Here is a 24,013-nt window from a genome sequence, read left to right as displayed (position 1 = left end):
TTTGTTGTATATCAAACTTAACTTAAAAGAAAATTGACTTTATCTGTGAGGCAGAAGCTCAGGCTGGAGGCTGCAGCTCCAAAGAGGAGCTTCAGGTAAATATGTGGTGCTTTGTATGACCAAGCATTTAGGCACCCCTGAATGGTTGCCATGGGAGATTAAAGGATTTCTTCAAGTAGGAAGCAATCAAAGCAACACTCCAAGTATGTAACTGATGAGGCCATAATATCAGAGCATGGCACAAAGCTCAAAAAAGTTGATTTTACATAACATCTTCCTTTTAAAATTCTTGATTCTGCTGAAAAATGTATGAAGAAACATCCAGAAAAAAAACAGCAACACTATTTTAAATGTCTGCAGTAATCCAGATATTAATGGGTTTACTGTATAGATTACATCAACTTTTAATACTGTTTCGACTCTGAAAATAATGCAAAAAAAATCAAGTTTAAAATAAAAATCAACAACTTTCTAGTGTGTTTTTAAATAATTTCACTGACTTATAAATAAATTGCACTTCAGCGTTTTGTCATTCAGCCAGAACTGCGAGCTCTGGCTCTGCTTTGGGAACAGGTGGCGATATTTTGAGAGAGTGATACTAGTGATGGTGTTCCACCCTGCAGCGCACCCAGATGTGCTGCATCCAGACAGAACATGGATACCCTCAGGTTTCAACACCTATAGGACAAATCAGAATTTCCTTCATAAATATTGCTACTAAAATCTTTCCCAGGTATGTTCACCATTGCAGGACACCGTTCCTCTGAGGAAGAGGCCAATCTTCCTTAAGTGGGACAAGCTGCCAGAATCGGCTTTAGGTTCTGTCCGGAGTCTCTCGGGGTAAATATGTTGTGTGGTCACTATCCCGTTCAGTGTGAGTGATGGCAGCTGTGAGGCCGCCTCTGGCAATAGTGACTTCAGGTACTTGGGTTGTGCGTCACTCCAGTGAGCATGCATGGACTGTGGCCGAGGTAAGCACGTTTCTGAGGAGAACGATGCCGAAAGCCGAGTACAGTTCTGGTTCCGATTGCGGAAAACGCCAGCTCCAAGTTCGTCTGGCCCCGGTCGGATCGTCCTTGCTTTAACCCGACTACTGAAAGCATGGCTGACTGTCTGTGACGGCACGCTTCTGGAGTGCTCTGCGCGGGCCCGCTACGGCTGTGTGGAGTGACGGAGCGGGGAAGAGCGATGCCGCTGTTGAAGGCAGCTTTGACTGCTGGTGCAGCAAGTTATCACTCTGGTGGAAACTGCTGGTTGGGCAGGAAGGGGTTGTGATGAACACAACAACAAGTGTGACTGACTGCAGCTGTGGTGAGCAACACTCAGCACTGCATTGTTCACGCCACTTGTTACGAGCACGACTGGAGTGCGAGGCCAATGAGCACTCCAGAATCCCAGACAGAGTCTGTCGAGCGGGAGTTCACTTCCGAACATAGCCAGCGTTCAGCATTCCAAAGCATCTGTTTTTGTTTTGATGATGCAGTTAGCTGGAAATATAACTCGGCTTGGCTAACGCAAGACACTTTTATTCCTATAACACCATTAAATGGTCACGTGATTACATATTCTTCACAATGTAAGAGTGTGCAGTGTGAAGAGAGACGGTTCGGATTGTAATGTCAGACAAGCCTGAGGGAAAAGACCACGGTTACCGCATATATACATGGACGTTTAACATGTGTGAAAATATTCAGTTTTACTGAAAAATAAAGAAAATCAAAAATAGATGTACATATGTTGGGAAAAAGTTATAAGACCAGTTAAAATGTCCGTTTTCTCATTATTTTATTCAATGAACTACTGAAAACATGTCTGCGGAATTCTAAGCAAATATTTAGTATTTATTTGCAGAAAATGGTCAAAATAGCAAAAAACCTCAAATAATGCAAAGAAAACAAGTTTATATTCATCTACAAACAACAATACTAATGTTTTAACTCAGGAGGAGTTCAGAAATCAATATTTGGTGGCATAACTAGGAGGTTTTCAATGGGATTCAGTGCAGTGGTCTCTTAATTTATTCCTATTTAATTTAATTTATACATGTCCCACAGATTTAATACAAAATTAACCCATACCTCTTCTCATGGTATGCTAAAACGGCCACTCTTTGAGCCCTGATATAGATTCATTTATCTTTGCATGGTTCTGAATAATTGGAGTGGCTTCAACAGTAGGGCAGTATGACCTATGTTTTGACAAAATTAGCTAATAATTATTTGACCACTCAAAGAAACACATTCAGTGCTTCCTAAATGGTCAATAACTTGTTTGTCTCATTACAGAAAGCAGACCTTGCATCTTACACTCTTCATCCAAACACACACACACGCAAAATATGAATACATCATCAGCTATTTCAGAGACATCACAGCAACTTATGTAAACATAATTACTAACACTATTACTAATCAAATTAATCAATAAACATGTGATGGCAAAATTTGATTCCTGGACTAAGTTGGCATTGAAACGAACAAAACTATAAAAGGTGCAAAAGGGACAATGGGGAGAAATGAGCACATGCAGCTGCAGAAGCAATTAGAGAACAAAAAAGCAGTCGGTTCATTTGTGTGGGATCACAAGAGGCGAATCAAAAACATGTGATATGCAAGCTGTGCTCCTCGTGACGTCTGCATCGCCAGGCAACACAAATATGTATGACCACCTGATATTTGAACACAAGAGTTTAATAAAGAAAGCGACAAATGTGCTGAATATGGACTTAAATGTATGAAAGCATCTTTTAGCAGTTTGTGTGAAAATGTGTAAACTTGTTTGGCTGAAGTAACTTGACTCAGTTATTATTTGTGGCATTGTTTTTTTTTTAAATGTTGTTTTATATGAATTAATGTTATTTTTATGTTCGATGTATTTTTTTTTAAAGACTGTTGAAACGCATAAAACCGGAAATTATTAATTTTTTAATTAAAATGTTTAATCTTTTGCCTGTTACTTTAATTCAAGACAAAAAAAATCATGATTTGAATACTTACCAAAAATAATGATGATTTTCTGCTTGCTTATGCCCATTTATATAAGCTGCATAAGCATGTGATTCATAAGAACAAAGAGGCTACGATTAAAGAGTCTGAGGGAGAATATTGTTTTTCCATACAACATAACAGTTGAGCCTTTTATATTAAATTTTTTTGTGCATTAAAAAAAAAGAACTTACGGGAGTCTATTCATGTCTAACCATTATACTTTTATCTTTATTTTTTTAAGTTGTTCTCCAGCTTTTGGATTGCAGCCCTCAAGACGCCCCCCTTAAACCCTCCATCCCACTCAGGCAATGTTGCTTCTCTCTGTCTGCTTACGGTCTTCTTTTGGGACCTGCAGTAACATTATTAGAAAGAGAAATGGTTGCACTCTTGCCAGAAGAAACCCTCTTTTTATTAACCGGAAAACCCGAAGCTTCCTTACAGATCAACTAGTATGCTCCCAGACGTTTCCCACCCTCATCTGTAGCTTAAGATTCATTAACACCTTTAATTAAACCTGCTATTTTTCCTTCCTCAGACCAGCAAACACCAGTTTCTAGCTGAATTCCTGTGGAGCACAGTTTGCTTTCATTCCTTTTCTTTGATAAGAGTTCAGGGCCAGTAAAAACCCCCCAACAATAGCTTCCACGGCGCTCAGTTCAATAAAGCTGCCCGGCTTTTTTATCTCTTTCTTTTCTCATCTATAATTGAAAGCTGGCAAATCTACTTCGGGAAAAACTCAGCCTTATAAGTCGACACAACACCAAACACAGACCGCTGGGTCATTTTAGTTCAGCGTGTAAGTGCCTCATAGCCAGAAACATGCAGGCATGCAAAGAACCAAACAGACTTTACAATATGAGCTGGGTGGGTTGTTTTCTCCCCCCCCCACAGCAGTAGCGCATTGGCATCATGGTTGATCTGATTTTTATAAGAATATTTTATAATAACTAAAATAATGTGCAGATAAAAAGATCGAACAACATGAGCAAGCAAAATACCAGTTTAATCGGATGTTTCTGATAAAGCCCGACACGGAAATTGTAAAACACCAAACTAGTTTATTCTGAAGTGTGTGTGAATGTGAGGGTGTGTAAACCATGTCCAGTGACTGATACCAGTTATTGATTGGACTAAATAATTACTGAACGATTTACAGATGAAGGAAAGCAGCGACATATCTGGCAACGGCAAAGGGGAAAATGGAGTTGATTAAGGGGAAAAAAAACAAAAAAACAATTCTGGTTAAATATTCAGTGTTTCCAGGGTAACAGTAAAGCGTTACCCCGGACTTTTAGCGGTCCGGGATTCCATTCCTGCATCCTTTTCCCTTTCCTTCACTCTCTGTCCATTTCCTGTCGGATAGTCGGATCGATCCTTTAAAAGTAAATAAAGTTATAAAGTAAAGCAGATCGCATGCGTTTTCCTGTGATTGTGTTTGTAGGCAGCAGACATGGCATCGAAATTACAGTATTTCAAGAGACATTTGTGCTAAAGATATTTAAACGATGATATTTCAAAAAGCTGAAGAGGGGCCGCAGTAATAATTAAATGGAGGAGAATAATAAAAAAAGTGAAAGAATTACTCCTGCTGGCAGCAATAGGGACGTTTATTAATTCAAGAAAATGATTGGGATATGAGGAGTTATCTTAGGTTTATTGCATCCTAAGTGAAATGATAACGTTAAGCCCAGATTACCACTTAAACCCCTGGTAGAGTTAAATTTAATATCATCTTTTACTTTTATAGCATTTATTTTGACTGGAATTATTATTAAGTTTGATAGAGTCTGTGACGGGAGTTAAATATTCAGAGGATGGCAAGGAGGCCTTACAACTTCAATTGCTTTATATAAGTGTACTAGAAGATGAATGGATGGATATTGTATACTCAAATACTATAACATTTAGAGCCTTAGCTAATTTGCAATGCAAGTATCCCCAGATGGGCCTTTAGCAACATAAATATTCCTCTTTATAACTTTTCGTCTTTTGAGAAATGCCCGTTTCTTTTCCCATCAGAAATAAAGATAATTTTAAATCTAAATATGCTAAAAAAATGTTTTAAAAACTTTACAGGGATTACTGCCAAAAGAATATCACCCTGCTGTAGCTTCACTGACTGACCAGACATGTTCAAACATTAATCTTCTGTTCACTCCAGTATATATACATATATAAACAATATTTGGTATTTTGTAGCCATGAGTTTCCTCAGTGTTGCCGTCTCTGCGCCAACATGGGGTATGAGGTGGGTTTCAGAAAGCTGTCACAACGTTCTGACAGCACTTCACCCAAACCACTTTAAGCTTTATCATTTATTTAAAGGACTATCTGACTCGGTGCAGACGGCTGCAAAAACGTCAAGAAACTTGCATCTCTCTGCTACTGAGGATCTTTGGATCAGAAGGAGTGTACTGATGTGGCAGGCTAACTCTAGCTAGCTTCCTCTGGTTTAATGACTGACAACTCAGACCGAAACACGTCTGTGGGGGAAAGAATGCACTGCACTAGATCCACGCTTCATAGATGATGTGCTTTTTTTTTATGTGTTTTTAAGGAATATTGTTTTCATGCTGTGCCCTGTGCTGCCCCACCCGACAGATCTGATTCTCAGCTAGTTGAAGACGGCACACAGGAAGTGGTTTTTGTTGTTGTGAATGCTACGATATTTGGTTTTACAGGAGATTCCTCCACCGATATAAAGAAGTCTAAGACGGAGCAGATTGTGCTCAACAAATTGTTTGTGATCTTTTGGAGAAGAAACTAAATTAAACGGGAAAAGAAAAATCAATTAGTTGCACAGCCCTAAAGGGCTGCATTTGCACAAGATGCTATGAATGAGGATCAGCTTTTACTACCTGGAAACCAAACTTCTGAGAGAAACACAGTATTCATAAGACAGCTGGTTGCAAAAGATTTCTTTGCTTCTTATTTATGTTATTGAGCTGCCAAATAAATACAAGTAGCTGTTAAGGAATGGAAAGGTACAGCATGACAACAGAGGGGGGCTAAAGGCTCACATCAAGACAACCGTGGAGATCCTCTCTGCCATATGTTTGTCTCCATCTGGATCGACGAGCGCGTTTCTCCATATTTTTCACGCATCCGCTCCTGTAGGCGACATTTGTCCTTGTCATTTACTTTAAACTGAAGATATAAGATATTTTTCCCCTCCTTTTTTCAGTTTCATCACTAACAATATGCCGAAGCGCACATCGTGTTGGCCGTAACGTATTCGTACGGGAGGCACGGCCGACAGTTGGTTTATTTCCTGAATCTCCCTTTGTCTTTTAACTCATCCTCATCAGCAGTTGTTTGTGAGTTGGGCTCTGGCATGAGCCACCTCTCTCTGCTCACACCTCCTCATTTAGGCCATCAGCTGCTGGTATAAACCACTCCATCACTAGAAAATGCTTTCAGCTAAATGGATTTTACCCCTGCTTTTTTCAGCTCCCTGTGATCCCTTTCCAACCAGATGCAAAGACGGTGACGATCAGCGAGGGCTTTGTCAAACCAAACATTATTACAGTAAATATTTTGAATTTTACTGATGGTTATGTTAGTCTGGTGTCCTTTTGCGCAAATATGACGACTAATTAACCATAAGCCATTTCAAAATAAAGACAAAATGGCTGCTGAGTGATGTAAGAAAACATCTGCAACTCATAAGATGAACTCTAAATATCATCAGCTTTGCTTATAATGACACTCCCCGTCTTTACTACACCAGCTTCACTGCAAAACGGCTAGCCTGGCCTCATCCATTCAAAAATACTACCTTCCAAAAGGCTAAAGCAGCCATTGCGTCTGCCATCATGATGAAAGGTAAAGTTTAATAGTAGTTCTTGCCTTGGCAGCATTGTCAACGAGCAAGGTGCTGACAAACAAATATGGAAAAGAAAAGCTTCGTCAGCTCTCCCACAGAACCTTCACAACTGCAAACCAGACACAATCTGCAAACCCGTACATGTGCCAGCAAGTGGAACCACAGCCTGAAACCTGCAGATGCTCCTGGGAGGTTTGGGGGAGGGTGGGTAAGTCAGCAACAACCTTGGAAAAGCTCGCCAAAAAAAAAAGTATTATGGATCATATTTTCTGGTTTTATGCAGGTCACCAGACCATCAAAGGGTAAACACTAACTGGGCTTCCATTACAAACGTGCACAAAGCTTTGTCAATACGCCACTAATGCAATTAGTTTTAATAACAATTTTGCAATTGTGGTGTTTATATTAAGGAAGGAACACAATTAAAATCACAGGTGAATAAGTTTGTTCACACGATAAGTTGTCAAAAACAGGCCGTGCCTCGATGCTCCAACTACTTCCTTTGTCTTCTTTGTGGTTTGCGGCAGCGGCAACATTCGGTTGTTGATGTTGTGTTTCAAGTGATGTGAAAATTTTTTTTCCCTTAGCCAAATTAAAACCAATTTTGATGCGGTCAAAAAAAAACAAAAAAAAAAACTCATTTTAACACTTTTTTTTTAATAAAAAAAAACAAGCGTTTGATTTTTTTTTTTTTTAAGTTGGCATGTTTCCATCTAGCAAATTTATTTTTCAATGTCAAATTGCACAATTATACGGTTAAAGGAAATGCAGCTACAGAGACACACACGCACACGCCTACATCTAAACACAATTTATGCAGACCAATCAACCCAACAGTCGTGTTTTCAGCCAGTGTTAGGAACCCAGAGAAAACCCACACAGGTGTGAGGACAAGCAGAGTCAATGCAGAGACTCCCCACGTCCTTCTTCCACTATGATTTAGCAGTGCTTTGCTTCCCTCATGTCATCTAGACATTCTAACTGTGTTTATCATTAAACTGAGGTGAATAAACACCAGCGATCTGGGTAGAGGCAAACTTAGTTTTGGGGAACTTGAAGTTGGGTGTTGTGCTCAGTCAATTCTCCCCCCCAACACCTCAAACTTTCAGTTAACAGGCCTGAGGAGACGTAATGTTTAAGTCGTTGCTGTCAGATCCTATATATCACCTTTATCACCTTCCTCTCTAGCTGTCGGTGAAGGCGGACGCTCTTTTTCTCTGCTCCCTCCATACGCGCCGTTTGCCCTGCTTTGCTCTCTGCTCTGCGTCGTCTCTGTGGAGCCTCTCCAACTCGCCGTCTTCGCTGGCATGTTGTCTCTAAATGTTGCTCGTAGGTGCAGAGGTTTGTTTTGCGCCGTTTGGATGCAGTGTAGGATATGTCTCCCCCCCTCCCCCTCACCTTCCCTTCCTGATGTCTTTTCATCTAATTAAAATAAAGGGCAGCACCTCTGCAGTCGCCTATCTTCCTTGCTTTTCTTTCATCTTTTTATTGTCGTATTTGGATGAGTTGTATTGAAACAAATTTCGTTTTGAAACAAAAAGCTAATTCTGACTCCAAAGGTGTACACAAACTTCCTTTACAGCACTTTGGACTGCACAGCAACGAGCCGCAGGATCTCGGAGAGATGTGCTGTTTAATCGTTACAGTGTCACAATCACTGGCATATAAACTAAATTTAATAATTTACTTCCAATGTGACTGGCCTTTCTGCACAAATAATTGCTCTGACAAGAATTATTGTCCCTCCTCCAGCCTGCAGGGTATGAAATGAGTGCATGTAGCAGAAGTGAGACGTTCGTATTCTCTGAGGATAACCTGTGACAGTTTCTACCAAGAGGACAGAATCAGGGCTCCAGCTCATCCTGTCCTCCAAAAAGGACTACTTTCCCCATTCTTGGCACGAGCTCAAGATCACTCAAAGTGGATGATAGAGTCCAACACAGTTGTCACTTTGTCTTTTCCTGCAGCTCATGGATATGCATCAGTGCAATGCCAAGGTCTGACTGAGCACCTGAGTGGAGCAGGAATGTCGCTAAAGCTGGCGATGGAGACAAAGTGACGCAAAGAGCTGAAAATCAACATTTCTGAGTGAGCATGAGAACATAGCATCACACTTTGTTTGATGGGAAAGTGCTTAAAACAGCCAGCTTCAGTGTATTTCATATAGATTTCACAAAGTGGATTAATTTTGTGCATCTGTGTTCAGTTTCCTTTACTCCGAAGTTCCTTAATAAACGTCCAGCCGCGACCGTATACCATGACGACCAAACGTATGGGGAGACTTTTCAAATGAGACTACTTCAATGAAACTACTCCATGACTGTGTCAAAAAACAAACAGCTATTTACTCTTCATTTTTTAAAAATGACATGTTTAATTCCATAAAATTTTTATCTGGTTTAAATAATCAGCCTGAACCAGCTGAATAGAGAATCCTCAACCTTTTCTCCACAGTAAGAAAAACCACTTACTGTTGCCCCAGTAAAATTCATAAACGTATAAACGATGGATTTAAATGACTTTTGAACGATTCGTCTGCCCTGACCTGAACCTGCGGTCTCACAACTTAACTCATGGGCCTCAACTGCACCCCAGCTTGTGCGTAATCAAATGTTTCAAGGTTTTGATGTCAGTTTGGAGGATGAATCCACGTTCTGCTGGAATTACAAGCATCACGTCAGCCGTAGCTTTGAAAACGAGCAAACGAGACGATGCTCTGCAGGGAATTCATTCCTCGATTCATTTGGTTTCTACCATGACGTTCTTGCGAAGTTGAAATTGTCTGCATCAAGTGGTTCGATGTGGGAAATGCAATCTGTCAAATTGGCAGCTGGCCGTCAGATTTTTAACAATTTTGTCTAAAAAGAATGAGCAGAAATTTCCGTCTCTACATTTGAAATCCTGGTAGAGAAGTAACCCTAACAATTTTCACCTGTATCTATAGTGAAGGGTAGTTGTGCAAAGTATTGACCCACTGTTGTTGAAGGCAAACTTTCACACTTTTCAATAGTTATTTGCTGTTTTAAGCCTCAACTTAAATACTTTTGCGAATGAACAACGGTTATTTCCTGTATTGTGGTGTTTCTTTTATATAACAGCATTCATATGTCCTTTGGCTGTGGCAAGAATTTATTCATGTCTTATTCAGTTTTTATCAAAGAGGAAAGTTCATGGTTTTTCATCCGGGACAAAGAATCATCCACGGTAAAAGCTCTCCTGGAGACACGCTGTGCTTACAAATACCAAAATACAAAACACCAAATGCAATAAAGTAGACCTGTCATGATAAAATTGCTGGTGGCCTCTGTAGTCTCTTAGTCTTTTATTATACTTACTTTAATACAACAGTTCCTGCTTTATCAAAGCTGCTGTGATGCTTTTTTTTTTTTAAAGCAATGAGATCACTTTTCTTTCTTTCTACAATCTTCTCCCAGCCTTACAAAACCTTGAACTAACCAAAAACCTTTGTAGAATATTTACTCATGAACCTAAAGGCACTTCTTTTAGGTCTTCAAAGCTAAAAACGACCCCCTGTCTCTTCATTAGAGCTGGGAAGTACACAAACCACCGTCTACCACATGTGACATCACACATTTTAATGCTTTTCAAACCATGAACAACAAATTTCCTGAATCAAAACGCTAAACAATCCCCTCGTGCTCGTTAAAATGAAATAAATTTAGTCTAATTCGAGCCGTAAAATCTCCTTGTGCATATAAAAGGTTTATTTGAGCGACTCTGATGACACCTACACTACGTTCGGTCATGTCAGCGCAGCATAGTGGATGGAAAATAATCTCTGTGAAATAAATGTCTCTGTGCTATACCTCGAGTAATAAGGTGTAGGCTGAGACAGCAGGAAGGTGTCCAGAAGCTGCGCACATTAAAATACCTGCAATCCTCTGGGACTGTCTGATAAAATAACTATAAATACCGCCGTCTCCGAGGGGAGGGGGAATTTACTTATGAAGGAAGGAGCTGCTGGTTCTGTGCAGAAATTTGCAGTTAATTTAAAAAGATTGCAGTCCACTCTGCTGGGTATACAGAATGACTGTCATGTAAACTGAATTAGCCCTGTTAACCTTTCACTGCACACCACTGTCCACAACAACTACTGGAACTCATTTTGCAGCTTATTTATATATATATATATATAAACAAATCACAAAGAATATTGAAATAACTTTTCATGAATTGTTAAAGAGAAAATCTGCTAACCTGCTCTACAGATTTAAAAACTATACAGTTGCTGTTCTCCAACTACATCTTCGTGTATGAAGTGCTAACAAGTTGAAATCTTGCCAGTTTTGCTTTAACATATTTGGTTTTCAATATATTCAGTACTTTTAACTTATTTATTTACTAACTTTTTGCCAAATTTGAGTGTAAAATTAAACAAATGCTTTCAGTTTTTCTGTCATTTAGAGTAGGACAAAAACCACATAGTTGGTATTATTTATTGAATTTCCCTTTTGGGAATCAATACATTTTCCTTAAAATTTGTTGTTGTGTAAATTATGCTTCTCCGGATAAATTTGATTACAGGGGAAAAAAAGAAATCAGAGAGTCTGAAGGGAACAACAAAACAATGGTGAAAAGGATATGGAAATCAGATGAATCTGACAGGAAAGTAATAAAAACTATCTGGCTTTTCTCTGTGTGGGAGGCGATTAAATGACATGAAAACCAGGTGAAATGAACTCAAGGGAAGGAACGACTGACTGATTAACACCAACTGGGTTGTATCGAGAGAAGTACCATGAAATAACAACATACCTAAACATGCGTAGTTTTACCATCCCTTTATTATCTGGGAAACTGTCTAAATCAGTTTGCACATCTTCAGAAATTTTTATTTGCTTCTTAATACTAATTTGCTCCTGCTAAAGATTTTAACAGTAGGGCAATTACGTGACCAGACGGTTTCAATTAACTGCATGGAGACGAGCAAAACTTTTTTGAACGATTAAGCAATTGGCATTAGCTAAGCTGATTACAAAAAGCTTACCGCTTCAGTGACCAATAGGGTCGGCCTGCCACTATGAACAACAGCTTAAAGGGTGAAATTACCTTGACTGTTAGGATGAAACCAAACTCTGGTATTCCATGTCATACACAATATTCCATATCAACGGGCAAAATTCATACCACTACCCTTAATGTCACGTGTTAGACCCGTGCAAGGTGGTCCCAGCGACAAAATTAGCTGTAAAGCTAACATGTTTTAACAAAGTAAAGGTCAAAAGCTTTAATTCAAACCCTTTCTGTTCAGTGTCTGTTGTGTGGTTGCTCCTGAGACTTGTTTTCAATTTCATGAAATAGAAGCTGCAAATTATTCTTCTTATCATTATTACTGTCTTTTAAATGACCTTAAATTAGTGTAAATGAATTCCGCTTGGGATTTTTGGTGAACATGAAGCTACGAATCAGACGCCAACTCTTGAGTTGTGACTGACGGCATTGAACGGCGTTCATATTCAACATGATGCCTTAAATGCTGCTGCAGTTGCTTGAAAGCAGATCAGGGGTTTCTTCAGGTCTAACTTCTTCAGACCAAATTATGCTGAATGCAGGTGGAGAGACTTCCTCTGGATGAGGAAGTGACTGAAGGCCGATAAAAAGAGAGCAGAAAACAGACTTCTCCTGATTTACGTTAAATACTCTGTGGATATTATCCTTTATTTTGCAACTTTTACAGGACATTTTGAAAGGCATGTCTGCAGATCACATTAAAGAAATACGCTTCTTCTTTGTTGGCGTTAAAAGACCGTTGCTCTTTACCTTTGCTACATTTGCCACCGTGTTGTCTCTCTGGTTTTTATTTTGATATAAATCTTTAGCAATCTCTACTGCTGTCCTTTGAAGCTGCGTCTTTTCTCTATACGGCCCAGAGGATTGAGCCTTTGAAGCCAGTTGACTTGGAAACCTCCGCTGTAATATCACGTTACAATCTGAGCTTAGAAAAGATGGATCACTTTTAATTGTACAAAAAAAAAAAAGACATCTCAAGTCTTTTAAATGTCACATCTGTCAGCCAGTGCCAATATAAATTGGCCAATGGCGGACAGGGATTCATTTAGAGCCTTCTTCAGATGGCTGCTCTTGTTGAGCCATCAGCCCAGCACGCAAAATGTTTTATTCACCACCACACAACACAGGCAAAAGAAATAATTGAGATGCTAAAACAAATATTGACGTGCAAATTTCTGCTTTTTTACATAACTGGAACAGTTACGACCAAGCGATAAGAAGTAATTTAAACATGCCTGCAGGATACTGGCATCTGCGTTTCCTTTCCAAATTACTTTAAAAAGGAAACTCTGAGAGAGTGCGGGGGGTGGAGGGGGGGGGGGGGCTGCGCTATTGTTTTACTCTGATGAAAAGATATGTCCTCTAAGGACATAGAAGCCAACGTCTACAGGATTTCTACTCACGCTGCTAAAGCACGATCACAAAAAGCCCAGTGACATTTTCTGGCTTTTTTTTTTCTTTTTTAAACTTGCTCAGGAACTCGGGGTCACAGAATAACAAAAAAACGCATTAGTCGCTTTGACAGACACACAGTTTCCCCGCTCAAGAAGAAGTGAAAATAATTGCATTGCTCACGCTGCAGATTGTGACACCCTCAGGAGCCAGTGACACACACAATTTACTCAGCTGCGACACAAAATTAAATAAAGACAGCTAAAGTTTCTCTTCTCTTACAGAAACCCTTCAGGACTTCCAAATAACCTCCACTATCTTTGGCCCAAAGAAGGAGAAGGAGAAGAAGAAAGAAGGAAAAAAAAAAAAAACAAACAAACAAACAAAAAAAAAAAAACTCACCAGGTTACCAAGGCAACTGCTTGGTGAATGATGTTTTGCCCACAGTGTCTTACGAAAGGACGAGTATCATCGCACTCATGAGAGTCGCCGAGGAGGAGCGGTGAATGATCGCCTTCATTTGCACCCGCTACCTTTTCCATGGTCAGAACGGTAAACAAAATGACATCTTCAAGATGTGGAGTGGCTGTGGAAAACTTTAATTACCGATATGTGCTTGCACCAAAAAACCCATTAGTGCTCCACACCCTTTCGTCCACACGACTCGCAAATGAACCAAGCGTGCCGTGTCACGAAAAAGTGCATCCGCCGTCCAGCGGGATACCCTTCGAGTCCATCTTTTCCAGCTTATCTGGATCTGCGGCGAAAAATACAGCCAAGCGCCGCCTTTTCCTTGAGGAGCTAAAATTGCTTCCAGTGGTCTGCCAGCTTTAATCGTAAGTCATATATCAAATATTTGTATTTTGTTCTCACAGCCAAAAAAAAGGAAATAAAAAAAATAAAAAAATCAAGTTAGGGGAAAGGCAGCGACGATTCCTCACTGGACAAACAACCTTTTGGATATGTTTTACGGTTTTAAATACGGCATTCATCACCGACACCGTTTCGGGTCTCGGATGTCTGACATTTGCAAAGTGTCTCGTGACCTGCAGACATTCTGTCTCTGGTGTGCGGCCGGACCTAAAATTAAGATGTAGTCTCCTTGGGAAGGCTGACATTTGGAAGCTTTTCCGTTCGCCTTAAGCTCAGACGGCACAAAAGAGACACAGTGTCTTGTGAAAGAACGCATAACCCTTGAGGTTTTTTTGTTTGTTTTTGCTAAATTTGTCACGCCACAACCCTCGAATTCAATGATTTTCATGAGATTTTATGTGAAAGACTAACAACAAGAAGCGCAAGACTGTGACGTGGAAGAAAAAGGGGTTTCAAGCATATTTACTCTGTTATTGCTAAATAAATCTAATGGTAACCAGTTGCCTTCAAAAGTACAATTTTCAGATTTTATTTGTCAAACAGTTTGGACCATTAAACATCATCAGTCGTAGTTTGACAAAGTGGTAAAAAAAAATTCAAGTAGAATTAATGCAGGGCAAGAAAAATGCAATATTACATTCCCTCAGCCTGCAGTGTAATATGTATTTAACTTGGAGAAAAATGGCTGCCCACACCAATCAATACATAATGAGATCAATCCCTACTGTAACTACAGCGCGGAAGTGCAGGTTTCAAAAGTTACTCTAAAAAATACCGGCGTAAAGGATTTAGCTGCGGATTTATTATTTTTAGAGAGTCATTATGCGATTGTGATTTCTCACTGCCTTCCTTCTAAAGAACCGCACAGCGTGAGGCTCTGGATGCGGTGACAATGGCTTCTAAGAACGCTTAATATTAGAGAGGGAGGGCTCATGAATTCATTTAAAAGCTAGGGCGCTAAATCCCGAAAAATGTTCCTCAAATTTACATTCCTTTCATCATGTCCTGAAGAATGCAATCCCACCACCGTGAAAAAAGGTCCAAATCTCAGTACAGAATGGGGGGAAAAAAAGACAACAAAAAAAAAGACAAGAATATGTTAAACCGTGCCGCTGGGAAACATGACGATGATATTTTCTGCTCGTGTTTGTTTTTATCCCTCCTCTAATTTATTGAGATGTGCATCTTCAAAAATAATCCTGTGGATCAAGACTCTTCTGTTTCTGTATAAACTACAGAAATTATACTTCTGGAAGAATATTTGTCCAGGAATACAGCAACTACTGTGTCAAGACAACACTAACCAGCTGGTATACAAAGCTAATTGTTCCTATATGAGAAGAGATTGAATGATTTGTTTAACATAAATGCTGAAAGCAAAGAGACAGGAGAATAAACGAAGGGAGGAAAAGTTATTGAAATTCCAATAATAATCCAAGACAACACAAGTAAACACAAAGTTCAGTTTTTAAATGAAGGTCTTTGCAATTAAGGGGAAAAAATCCAAACCTAATGGTCGGGTCGCCCTTGGCAACAACTGCAATTGAATGTTGCAATAACTTGGCGGTGAGTCATTTGCAGCTGTGGAGGAAGTTTTGCCCACTCCATCTTCACAGAATGGTTGTAATTTAGCCTCATTGAGGGAGTTTCCCAAAACCAACTGCCTTTTTAATGACGTGCTGCAGCGTCTCAAAAGGAGTCAGGTCAGGACTTTGACTAGGCCACTCCAAAGTCATTTTGTTTTGCGTCAGCCATTGAGAGGTGGACTTGCTGGTGTGTTTTAGATCATTGTCCTGCTGCAGAACCCTCGTCAAGTTTCATCTTGTCGTCATGAACAGATGGTCGGACGCTCTTCTTCGTGATGTTTTGGTCGTCATCGTGGCTCCATTTTCTTCCAGTCCCAGTCCCACCACTATGTTTTACTGTTGGTATGATGTTTTTGTTTTTTCCTGAAATGTGGTTTAACTTTCACACCAGATGTAAGGCACCACATGCCTTCCTAAGGTCTTTGTCTCATCTGTCCAGTGAACGTTTTCCCAAAAGTCTTGGGGATTATCAACACGTGTTCACGAAAAATTAAAACAATGTTCTTTTTGCTCAGCAGTGGTTTTGGAAATGTCATGCAGAGTTCCAAAAACCCAGTCTCTTTCTTATGGTGGAGGCATGACCTCCGACCTTAACCGTGGCCAGTGAGGCTGGCAGTTCTTCAGATGTTCTTGTTGGGCCTTTTGTAACCTTTTCGATGAGTTCTCTCTGCGATCTTACTTGGGGTTTGGAGAGGCAAACCCTTTGGGAGCGGCACATGGGCTAAACACTTTTGAATGACGCACAACTTTTTATGAACCGTGCCACGCTGGAGCCAGCTGCAGACTGTTCAAACAGACATAAACAAACCGTCATCCTACTACTACTACTACTTCCCGTCGTCGTCTTCAGCGTTTTTGCCAGTAACATTTTGTCGGGCAGGTCCTATTTAAGTGATGTCTCAATTAAGAGCAAGTGTGGCATTAATCAGGGCTGGTTGTGGCAACAGACAGCGAATGTAGGTGTGATAAACCTACAGTTACATTTTAACATGGAGGGGCAGACACTTTTTTTTACGCAGGGCCACGTAGGTTTAGATTTCTCTCTCTTAATAGTAGACACCTTCATGTAAAAGCTGCAGTTTTATTCTTACTTTTCTTGTCTGTGACTGATGTCTAAATTGGCCATCAGTCAAACACTTAAGTGTGACAAACATGCAAACATTAGGAAATCAGGAAGGGGGCTCATACTTTCTAACTCCTCTGTGTCTCCACTTCTTTGTCTGCACAAACCCTGCATAGATTTCTTTTTTATCTTGGTTTGTTCCACCTCTCATCATCTGTTATCTCCCCTCAGAGCTCAGTGTTCAATGACTGACGTGATTGTGGTTCAGTATATGCGGGGCCTCTCATAATTACATACTGTTATCATAATCATTTAATGGCTGCTGCTGCTGCTAATTTAGCCCAGCGCCTGCTTCGCCAGATCGACGGAGAGGCATATAGAGACTTTCCAAGCTAGCTTCTCCCTCTTCTTGCCTTTTTATTTTTTCAGCATAAACATGAGACGTTTGCGGAGTGAATGGTAATAATATCGTCTTGCTCACGAAGCCAAAAGCGCACACCCGATGCACAAAGAAGCACCAATAACTGTTTTTGTTTTGGTTTTTTTCCCCTCAAACACAGAGGAAGATATTACTCTCATTTATTTCGTAATCACTTGAGATGCTTTGGTTTTTACTGCATCATGCCTCCATGTGCCTGAAGGAACAATAATGCAAATGCGAACCCCGGCAACAATCTGCCTCCGTCTTTGCCACATTTCGTTTGACTGCACGTGTGCACCGACTTCAAAGAACAGAGATGACAGTGGCTGGGGAAAAAAAAAAAAGTATTCATTCCCCTTAAAACATGAATGCATTTTGTCCTGTAGGAAACACAAACTGCATTGTATTTTAATTGGGTTTTATGTAATAGTCCAAGACAAAGTATAAAGTGAATTGTTAATGGCTTTTCAGGTTATTATGAAAATTAAAAACAATCTGAAAGATGTGCTCTTTCCCCTGAGTCGACACATAACAGAGCCTCCCTTTGCCTTTAGGCTCCCGGGTTCGTCCATCTCAAAACATTCCCGATTATTCTTCATTGTAGAATAACATAATGCTGTTCTAACATGTGACCCAGACGTTTACCTAAATCTTTCCATTGCAGCTCTGGCTGTATGTTTTGTTTTCCACCATTTTCCCACTGGAAGGTAAACCTCTAACCCCGTCTCGAGTCTTTTGCAGCGTCTAATAAGTTTTCTTCCATGGATACAATGGATTTAGCTCCATCCATCATCCCATGAATCCTAGTCAACATCCATGTTCCTGCTGAAGACGGGCATTCCCACAGCACAATGCTGCCACTACTATGTTTTACAACTGAGTTTTTTTGGGGGGTGTTGGGGGAATAGTCTCTTATTAGAACACCTCCTAACGCATGTTTGCTGTGTTCCCCGACATTGCTTGTTATAAACATTTTTTTCAAGAATGTCTTTCTTCCAACTACTGTTCCATCACTTCATGTTACTAAAAGATGCTTTACATAGACTGAACATTAAATAAAACATCTCTTTTAATTAATACAAATAAAATGTAAAATACTTGTCACATACTGAGGATCTAAAGAAAACACTTGCTTGGTGGTCGTTAGTTCTCTCTAGGTCGCATAAAAATAAGATAAGATTATGATGCAAATCAAGATTAGCAGATTTCCTGTGGATGCAGTTTCCCTCCAGAGCTACTGAGCTCTGCTGCTCCTCCAGAGTCGCCATGGGTCTCCGTTTTATTAAAAAAAAAAAAAAAAAAGATTGAAAACCGGTGTTCTAACAATCTGTGCTACGCATGAATCCATCTCAGCTCGTGGTAATGTCCATGCGCACATCGATGCTACGTCACAGTCTGCTTACTCAGCAGATTTCTTATCAATACTGTGGAAGTTTTGTTTCGTCCATTTTATTTTGTCGAAGATTAAGGTAAGCTTTATTTTATTTATACCTGGCTTTATAACCCTGCTCCTATACTTTAAATATTTCAGTTTAATAACACTTTTTTTTTTCTAAACCGTGCTAAATAGAGCATGTTGGTAGCGATATTCTGTGAGATTGAAGCTGTGATATTAGTGTATATTAATCATACCCTGACATGTCAGTGCACAGTGACCTGTGCAATCCAGTGGACACATTGTTGCTGCGCTGAATTTGATAAAGTCATACAACATATTAATGTGCAAAAAAGAGTTGCAGTGATCTGTATTTGCAGATGTCTGTTTAATTTAATTTCAATAAGAATCTGTTTCCCCGGTGTGACGCCGTTTTATTCTTACAAAAATATATGTATTTAAAATGTTTTTTTAAAAAGGTAAGATACTCTAATAAAAGGATTAGTGCAAACATCTGCGATAGCTTTTCATTTTAAATGGGTAGGATATTCAGATGAAGGAAGTGATATTTTTATGTTTTTGTCGCGTATGTAAATTGCTCCAGAGCTACGCTAAGCATAACTATTAAGCTTCCATTTCAGTCCCGTCACTCAAATAATGTTTTTAACACAGCCTGCCATAGTTTTCGGTTTGTAAACATGACGGTAGCAGTTTTGCAAGCATAGCAAAACTGACATATAGACTTGGCTATCTATCCGTGCTACGGTAGGACAATCTGACAAAGTTGCACAGATAGTCAGAAATCCGGCTTCCACTTCACCGTTATGCACCACATTGTGCCAGTCTATCACATAAAATCACTGTAAGACACATTGATGTTTTTGATGCATGCTAAAACTTCAAGAGGTGTAGAAAATTTTTAAAACAAAAAAAATCATCCTGAAAACCTTCCATCTTTTGAACAGTGTGACGTTAGAGCTTCAGAAAGATCTGCTCCGTCTGCTAGCTTGCTTACAGCGGGCAAGAAATCTGAACAGCAGTTTGTTCCCCACACAACAATTTAGTGCGAAGGAAAACATGGGGTGGGAGGGGGGAGCCCGTTATGTCCAAACTGGCTAAGCCATTTAGTTGTGGTCACACTCATGAGTCCAGGATCATCACGTTTGGTGCAGACTGAGAGCGGGCCGTGCGGAACACCATACGGCTGTGTGTTCTGTCACACCGAAAGGTGTGGCGACAACAATGGAGAGTTGCAGAAGGGGAAAAACTGCCTAAAACATTTGCAAGTGGGAAAAGCGGGTGGAATTCTCCCATGACCTCAAACTGGACGGTGTCCAGTAATTATATCGAGAACGTGGCCTCTGACTCTGGCTGGTTGAAAAGCAGGGAAAAGATTAAGCTAAAATTTGAGCAATAGCGTAGCTTCCTCTGAAGTACGGGCTACGTTTTAACCTCTGCACACTTCAGACTGAAATTAGGTGATGATTAAAAGCCACCGTGACGTCAGCCACAGCCTTGAGGACTTAACGACCTATTTTGAAAACCCTGCATGTAGCATTCTTGGATATTTTTCAGACAGAAGATGTTCAGGGGGCAGAAATATCTGAATACCTGAGAACTCATTTAGAGAGCAGCAATGACACTTATGAGGAAAGGGTTTAAAGTGCTCCTGCCAATAATAATATGACATTTTGAGTTTTAGTACAATTTAGGCGTACATGATGCCTTGTTGAAACATGCAATAAAAAAAATAATTGCAGTAGTATACGGTCTAAAAAAAGTAAGCCTATTTGAATATATTTACTTGGCCTGGAAAGAAAACCTGAAGAAACTGCTGTAACAAAGCCGGTGGGACAATCATTGGGAAACTATATTAATATTTTCACAGCCCTTTTAGCCAACAGGACGTTTTTAGTCGTCTTCTGCAACTTTTCCAAAAATCAGGACAAAACCAGAGACAAATCACTGACTGTTTCTTTCTGCACAGTCACTTTCTATGTCCTGGGTTTTCTCCCTCTGTAGTTCACCATGCTGGCTTTCTGCTGGAATTTAGTTTATGTCCTCTGAATAATTTCTGTCTCGCTATGGATCAATAATTTATCATACTAGTAGAGTCCACCAGATTGTTTTTAATTATAATTATTATAAAAAATCTCTGGCTAACTCAAAAAGTTTGCCCACAGCATCACAGGCTCACCACCGTACTCAACAGTAGACACGAGGTGCTTTCCCACAGACTCGTCCATTGCTTGACGTCAGACCCACTTGCAGAGTTTATAACCAAAACGCTCAGTCACTCCAATCTGACCAAAGCACACTCTGAACAGAAAAAAAAAGGATTTTCTTACATCACTCTCATAGAACAGAGTGTCTAATGATTGGTATGGAGACTTTGTGACCTCTCTCTGCTGGAGGGCTATAACAGTGAGCTATAGATTCGTTTTGCCTCCCTAACCAAACTCTGTGTGATAGAAATATATGGCTCCACTACCAGAATGTGACCAGTGGCTAGAAAAGTGGGCCTCTTTGTAATATCATGTTTGTACCCCAGGGGGAAAAAGAAAGTAATGAATCACCAACAGGAAGATTCTGAAAATCCTAATCAACCTTAAATATGCAAATATGAATAAAACATGATGCAGTTCCATTTATTTTAGCGGATCTGTTTGAGGGAACACAAGTGACTGTGTTGATAATATTAATTCTTTAATGTTTCCCCCCACTGGAAAAGCGCAGTTAATTAATGGCTAGCATTTTCTTAGTCTTTGATTATGAGCTGCTAATCTGTTTAAGGACTTCCTTTACGGGAAACGTTAAACTCTTTTATCACAAACGGCTTGAAACATTAAGATGGACATTTAGGCACGTGTGTGATTCAGCGTTGGAGTCAGTTGGCAAGTCAACACTGCTTCCTCGTAATCTCCCACTCAACAGCAGGAAGGCAGTCTATATGTTATGAGTGCATGTTCTTTGTTTGCATTGTCTCTGCTGACCCATTTTCTACATACTTTTCATGAGAGGGAGGGTGACTTCTGCAATCAAGTGGATGCTAAAGGCAGATCTTGATGTTACAAATACATTATTCAAGCAGCAGGGCGCCGTGCTGCCTCTGTGTCCAGTGACAACATACAAACATGCAACGAAGGAAAAGCACCCAGAGAGGTAAAGAAGGGAGCAGACATGTCTCTTGTCAGAAGCGCTTCAAATTCTCTTTAAGGTTATTAAAAAGCAAACTTGTGAGCAAAGGAACGTCAGAAGTATGCTATTGAGCTAAAGAGAGGTGGCGTTGCAAGGTAGGGGTGAGAGGGGGCGCAGACAGCTTTAACGAGGGGTGGAGGTGGGGGGTGGGGGGGGTTTATTCCAAGGTTAACTTAGCCTCCGCTCAACAGTCTTCTCTCATGTTGCGGCATCTCCTCTCTGACGGGCTGCATGGCACGCGGGGGGGTCAAAGCACGAGACCGGAGTTAGGACGAACGCGCTCATGTTTTATTATTTTTCTGTCAACATTAAAGCCAATGAGAGAGGAAAAATAACGTCGCGCGCTACGTTAATTGCCTATTAACAGAAAGTAACAATTACCCGCACGAGCCACAGTGTCGCATTCCGCTTCCAGTCGAAGACGAGCAAAAAAAAAAAAAACAACAACAACTAACAAACAGATAAAACAATTATTTAACACAGGGGGGAAAGAAAAGACACGTTTTCTAACAACACTACTTATTTCCCGAGCGCAAACGAAACGGAGCAGGCAGGGTACGCATGCAGCGCCGCATCCCTCGGTCCAGCATCATCTCCACTTTAGCCACAGAGACCTGTTAAGCCATCAATTATACTGCGGTAGCTCCACAAACAGCAGTTGTTGCATGTTGAATGAAACATCGCTGCCGAGGACGTCAGAAAGCGTCTCCCGCTGTCATTCGGACCTGAACGTTACCGAAACTCTTTAAAAAAAACCCCAACAAAAACAACAACACGAGACATTCAGCGGCACAGGTAAAGACGGACATATAAAAAAAATATATAATAATAATAATAATAACAATAATAATTAATTAATTTAAAAAAATCTGAATCTCACCCGCAGCACTGAGGGTTGCGTTCCTGCCGTTTCTTCTCCCTCCTTGGAGTTAATGAGGTTCTGACGCTTAGTCCGTCTGATTTCACCCTCAACTGTTATCATCCACTGGGTATGGATCTTTTTTTTTTTTCTTTTTTTTTTTTTTTTCTCTTTCCAGCGGTGAAATAGGGAATAATTTGGCGTGCTTTCGCAAAGCTCTGCCCTCTTCAAACTAACCTTCCCGCCCCCCTCCTCCTTCCCCTGCTCAGATTGGTGCTGGACAGGAGGGGCAAACCCTGGACCCGGGGGCTGGTTTAGAGGCGCTGATTTGTCAAGGCGATCAGAACCCACATGGACACGGTAGTGGACCGTCTGCGAGAGGGTTTAACCGAGCAGCTTGTCACTGATGCTCCCGACAACTAGAGGACCCTTAACCCCCCCCAACCCTCCCCTCATCCGCCCTCCCTCCTCCTTGTTGTGCGCCTGTGCGCAGCAGCAGCAGCAGCAGCAGCCTCTCAGACGTGAAACGGCGGTGAGTGGGCCCACTTTACTCCGTGGGCTTTGGCGGTCTGAGCTCTGACGCAGGTGCCCAAAGGTTCACCCTGGACTGACAGAGATGCCCAGCCTTAGAGCTGCTGCTGACAGTGATAAAGTAATCTCATCTGAGTCGGTGCAGCAGCAGGAAATGGGAGCTGATTATCCCCCACTTCGTGACCTTGGGGTGCTGTTGTCTCATCAGAGATCCTGGCACAAAAAAAAAAAAAAAAAAAAAAGTGGGGACAGGGAGTAGAGGGGGAAATATGACAGAAACCTCACTTTTGTTTCCCTGTGCCCAAGGTGCCCTCACGAGGGAGGAGGTAACAGCACCTCTAACCCGCTGCTCACACAGCAGCAAATGGCAAGAAGCTGTGTTTGCTCTGTTCCAACTCCCAGGTGTGTTTGTGCGAGCAGCAGACCCTGACCTGATTTTGTTCTACGCTATGAACACAGATATGTCACAACTGTCAAGAGAAGCAACAACTGATCCACATGACCTCTCAGCCAGATTTCAGCTGGCATTAAAATGGCTGTGCGGCTACAGGAGGGGGGGGATTTCTGCAAACTGCTGCAAGAGTTTTTAAGCACCGATGTGTCCTCAGAGAGGTTATGTAGATGGACTGGTGCTCCAATAGAAGTATGAATGTATCTTTGGAATAATTTTTATTTTTATGTTCGACTTCCCAACAGCAAAAAGACAACATAGTAATATCTTCGAGATGTGGCTTATATCGGCTCCAACGTTTACGTATTTTCTTTAGATTAGAAACTCGTTGTAGATTATGACTGATAAATGCTTTAAGATTAAATATTAGCAAGACAGATGCAGGAAAGTTCAATCGTGTCCTGGTTGTGGCTGATTTTA

At 40.6% G+C, this 24,013-nt stretch overlaps 1 protein-coding gene across 2 annotated transcripts in view; it reads right to left on the bottom strand.

Annotated features, from left to right (window-relative positions):
* Positions 1 to 23,059, bottom strand: part of gabra3 (gamma-aminobutyric acid type A receptor subunit alpha3) — a 120,491-nt gene extending 97,432 nt beyond the window's left edge. For both annotated transcript variants that reach the window (XM_081615219.1, XM_081615220.1), the window contains exon 1: positions 22,633 to 23,059. The gene's annotated coding sequence lies outside the window, so the exon portion shown is untranslated. The remainder of the gene's footprint in view (positions 1 to 22,632) is intronic.
* Positions 23,060 to 24,013: the final 954 nt, after the last annotated feature.

The sequence above is a fragment of the Poecilia reticulata genome, chromosome 14, assembly GCF_904066995.2.
Source record: "Poecilia reticulata chromosome 14, P_reticulata-male-v2, whole genome shotgun sequence".
Classification (NCBI taxonomy): domain Eukaryota; kingdom Metazoa; phylum Chordata; class Actinopteri; order Cyprinodontiformes; family Poeciliidae; genus Poecilia; species Poecilia reticulata.
This window is presented reverse-complemented; position numbering and strand designations above follow the sequence as displayed.